This window comes from Octopus bimaculoides, chromosome 26 (assembly GCF_001194135.2).
Source record: "Octopus bimaculoides isolate UCB-OBI-ISO-001 chromosome 26, ASM119413v2, whole genome shotgun sequence".
In the NCBI taxonomy this organism is placed as follows: domain Eukaryota; kingdom Metazoa; phylum Mollusca; class Cephalopoda; order Octopoda; family Octopodidae; genus Octopus; species Octopus bimaculoides.
Window position 1 is genome coordinate 1,061,459 of NC_069006.1, and position 5,552 is coordinate 1,067,010.

Below are 5,552 nucleotides of genomic sequence, written 5' to 3' on the forward strand. Positions count from 1 at the left end.
GTTGCTGCCACTGTCCGTACGGTCGGCCCAGTTGCTGCCGCTGCTCGTACGGTCGGCACTGTGGCTGCCGCTGCTCGTACGGTCGGCCTAGTTGCTGCCACTGCTCGTACGGTCGACCCAGTTGCTACCACTGCTCCTACGGTCGGGAATGTTGTTGATGGTGGTAGAGTAAGCAACGATGTCGACGGCGGTAGTGGTGGTGTCACCGCTACTGCCCGTGTTGTCACCGCTGTTGCTGCCACTGCCCGAATTGTCGCCACTGCCCGTGTTGTCACCGCTGTTGCTGCCACTGCCTGTGCTGCCGCCGCTGTCGCTGGTGGTGGTGGTGCAAGCAACGATGACGACGACGTTGGTGTTGCTGCCGCTGCCTCTGTTATGGTCACCGTTTCTGGGGATGGCACAAACGACGACGATGATGACAAGGGTTCTGAAGAGGTTTGTATTTTTACCGATGATGACGGTGAGGAAAAGTTATAGTGAAAAGTTCCATCCGAAAGAAAAGAAGAAAAAGATACATCACTGTCGCCGTCGCCGTCGCTGTTTGCACCGTTTTGTTTACCAAAGTCAACATTAATCGAGAAACGATTTGTGCAACTAGAAACATCATCCTCTTTAGGGGTTTCAACAGGGGTTAAACTCACCCTCTGGCTTGCAAGTCGGTACCAATATTCCGAAGAACTGTGACTGACGGCATCACTACTTGAAAAATTAGATGAAAGAGAAAAGGAAGACGAAGATGGCCCTACCGACTCTTTCAGTTCAGTGCCACCATCATAATCAGCATTATTGTCGGCATCTTCATTTGCTTTTTCTACATTCTCACACAACAATTGCTGTTCTCCTTCGCTTTGATTTTCTCCGTCTCCTTCGCTTTCTTGTCTTTCGTTGACTGTGTTATCTGGTCTAAAGATCGCACCGAGGCGGCCTAAAAACCTGCTGCTACAGCGACTGGTGTCGGCGGTCAACAACAGATTGTCATTTGGTGAATGCTCTCTCTTCCGTCGGAAGACTGTTGAGAGGCGAGATGGAATCGATCCCATGATACCAGCCTTTGTGTTTATAAAAAAAACTGATGTCGTTACTACTGCTGTTGGTGTACTAAATACAAGTGTTCTCGATTGGGGGGGGGGGTACCAAAGTTTTGGTGTTTGTAGTGGATGATCTGCAAAATAGCTGTGGGTAAATGTGGTTTCTGCTGAAGCCTCAGTATAATATAACTGTTAGAGTTACTATAACATTATTCGTGATTGTACCAAAGTTGCAAGTATTCTTAGTAAAGTTTACTCTTTAGATTCTTCGTGAAATTCCTCAATTTGTTTTCGAGTGATTACTGCTGGTGTTTTTAGTTCATTCTCTGTTCATGGCCTTCATGTGTCATTTCTAGTGAAGTCCTTGGCACATTGATTCTGAAGTTGATACTGTAGCTACTTCAACAACGTTGGATATCTTAGTCTAGTCTCTAGTGTTCATGGTGTATTTACCGCGAACGGTCATGAGGGAGGGGGTGATTTCCGTTGAAGCTCTTCGTATAATCCAATGTTACCTTTTAAAATATATTCCTTGCGCAGGTATCACCGAAGTTCTTTGCAGCAATGGGAGCTCTTAATGAAGTTTAAAGCTGAAATTCTTTACAAAATATCTTAAATTCTTGGTATAACTTCTGGTATTTCTGGTCGATTTACTGCGAATGCCAGTCGTTTTCTCTGAAATCGTTGATAGCTGTAAAGTAGATGTAGTACTCAAACAACAGGCCTTTTCTGCAGAAGACCGATGCTCTTGGCGTGGTTACTACCAGTGTTTGTCACGTATTTACTGCAAATGCGTTTGGTAGGTCGATTCTTCGTGAATATGCTACTGATGTTTAGGGAAAATTTTCTGTGAATGATCTTTTTTAATGTGTTCAACAGAAATCCATTGTATATTTAGAGCTTAAAATGTACTTACAAAATATTCTTGGTATAGGCAACACAGAAATTATTTATGGTGTTAAATTAGAAAACGCTCTTGTGGAATTTACAATGAATGTCTTTTGTGACTTCCGTTGAAATCCTGAATATATTTACTGCAGAAGTCAGTGTTGTAGCAGTTGCTATTGAAGTTGTTCTTGGCGTAATAAATTCTTATGTCTGTGGTTGTAGTTAAAATTCTTGGTGCTTGTTTGCTCACCGTCTCAGTAGAGGACTGGTTAAAATTGACTCGGAATTTTAAAAAAGGATATATTTTTTGCCTTGTTTCTATTTAAAATTTTAAATGAGATAAAAAAAAAATCAAGAGAGAAAAATTGAAAAACAGAAAAAAAAATCTTCGAGACACAAATTTGATTTTTGACCGATTAGAAGACAAAAGAAAAAAAATAGGGGACCGTTTCAATCAATTTAAATAGAATTTCAAACTCTGACTGCGGACGACAACGAAAAATATACGAAACAATTACATATGGAATGTTCCATTCATCAACGAAGAGATGTGTTGGAGGTGCTCGTTTTGAAACTACATACTTTTGAGTTCAGTTCCACAGCGCGGCACCTTGGTTAAATGTTTTTTACTATAGACCTTGGTCGACTAAGGAATTGTTAGTGAATTTGATAGATGGGAACTGTATGGAAGCTTAATGTGTTTATATACAAATTCATTCATATATATATATATATATATATATATATATTTCTTTGCTGCCCACAAGGGGCTACACACAGAGGAGACAAACAAGGACAGACAAGCAGATTAAGTCGATTATATCGATCCCAGTGCATAACTGGTACTTATTTAATCGACCCTGAAAGGGTGAAAGGCAAAGTCGACCTCGGTCGAATTTGAACTCAGAACGTATCGGCAGACGAAATACCGATTTCTTTATTAGGCATAAAACCCCAAACACGGATGCGGACACCACAAGGACAGACAAGACCACTGTGGGGTAAAAAACATAAAACGAATGTAAATGGGATGAAATTATATAATAATAAAAAAAACGAAAATGACCACACGGGCCCCACTCCCATGCAGTACCATTTGAACCATTATATGCACTATCTACAACTGTTCTTTTTTTCCTTACTTTATCACCATTATTTTCCTAAAACTAACATCATTTAACATACATTATTTTTTCCTAGAACTTCATCATCAGTGGTTCAATATCTCTCAGATTCCCTACTGGTGGCAACTCCTTGAATTCTACCTCCACTCCTGGTGGGTGAACCCTATCTCCACACATCTCTTTCAATTTTCTGTAGTTCTCTTCTTCTTCAATCAGTTTTGCCTTCATATCGTCTGCGTAGACGTATGAAGGCACCTTCACTCTTACTATTGAATTAGACTTAATTATCTTTTTTTTTCTGTTTCAACATTCTTTGGGTATGTCACATAATACCACACTCCATCTCCTCCTCCTCGTATCTTCTTTCCTTTATCTTGTACTTTTTCTTCTCTTTTTCCTTCCTCTATCCTAAATAATCTCTCCAACTCTCCTTCCTGCACTTGTATTTCCGAATCCTCCTCCACTGGAACAACCGCTATCTTTACTGGTAACTCCACTTTCTTTTTACTTTCTTTTTCCTTCCTACTGCCCTCCTTCACGCTTTCTTTTCTCACCTCTTCTCTCTTCTTTTTCTGCTTCTCTGGCGGAGAACTCATTCCTCCGCTCCTCCTTCTTTTCTTTTTGACCATAGTAAATCCATTCTCGGTTACTTTTCCTGTTACCATGACCTGGTCCACATTCTCCTGTCTCTCCACCTGTTCTACTTGTTGTTCGTTTTGGGCGCACCACGCCTTCCTGTGGCCCCTCTCTCCACATGTGACACACATCGGCGGCCTTCCCTCTACACTGACTCTCAATCTTACATCTGGCAGCACAATCTCATTCACACGTTGTTCAAATTGTCAATTCAATACCATATCCCCAGTAGTTTACCTTCTGGGTCCTGGTAGCCTTCAGAATCTTTCCATCCTTCATATTGTATGTTATTGCTGTCATCAGCCATTCTTCCTTTAATTCGGGTGGCACCCTACCCACTCGCACTTTGGCTACACGTTTGCCGCAGTACGAAGGCAGGAGTACCCATTCTTCTGACCTTATAGCCTCTGTGCAGTGCTTTATTGCTTCCTCCTCTGTTGTGAAGCGTACCTCCACAGTGGCGTATCTCCTCCCCCTAGTAACGTATGTTGTAACTCTTTTCAATTCCTTTATACATGCCTCTATGGCTTCTATCGGCGCAATCTCTATTTTCCTCGTGGCTGTCTTCATGGTTTTAAATGTTACCGTTTTTTTTAAAACGTTGACCGATAACTCTTCCGGTGGCGTTTGCTTCAGTATGTTACCTTCCTTAGTGATTCATTTTTCTCCAGGCCACTAAGACAGAAACAAGAGATTGGAAAGGTCAAACCTTAAACATGGTGATCCAAGGACCGAAAGAAATAATCGAAAATTTGCCAGAAACAATAGCATTTGGTGATGTAATAATGGTAGTCAGAGTAGAGGGCAGGATCACTAGATGCTACAAGTGTGGCTAGAAAGACCACATTAGGGGAAACTACCCTCTGCAAGACGAAAATGGAAAGGAAGAACCGACAAGAGAAAAAGGAAAAATACCACCACCACCAGTAGCAGCAGCAGAAACAGAAGAAGAAGAAGAAGAAGGTGGAACAGAAGGCGAATGGGAGACACCAAGCAAGAAAAGAAAGAGAAAAAGGCACACACATACACACACACACACACACACACAAATAAATAAAGGTTCCATAACAAATGCGAACGTATAGACAGTTTCACATATATATATACATAATCGTATATAACACATACAGTCACTCGCACATGTATACACACGCATCCATACAACAAGCGATGAATATATATGTATATACATATATATAAACCATGTAACACATAAATACACACTATAGCAAAACAATAAGCAAACGCAGGAATGGGCGTCGCTGTGTTTTACACCCGTGGGAAGTAGTTTACAGGTGACACTTAGCAGTTCGTATAGGACCGTATTGTCTAGCGGGACACTGGTTCGATGCTAGCGCCAGGTTGTCTTCGTTCACCAGTATTCACGTACCATTTCTCCCATATCACCCAGTTCTCTTCCACTAGCATCTAGTTTCTCTATTATCGATATCTATCTGTCCGTCTATCTATCTATCTATCTATCTATATCTACATATATATAAATGAATATATGTTTATATATATATATATATATATATATATATACATATGCATATAAAGACACACACACACACACATATATATATATATATATACATACACACACACACACACACATGTTTATACACACACACATGTTTATACACACACTTACATGCGCATATGTGTATGTGTGTATATATATGCAACTCACATACTTGCCTTAACATTTCCTGATATCGTTTCCTTCATATTCTGTGTGTGTGTGTGTCTATATATATATATATATATACATATATATATATATAGGTAAGTCTACATTAATTCACATATTTTTCTTGTGATTTACTCCTTATTCTTTAGTCCTTACCCACGATCTTTTATACAATATATATAT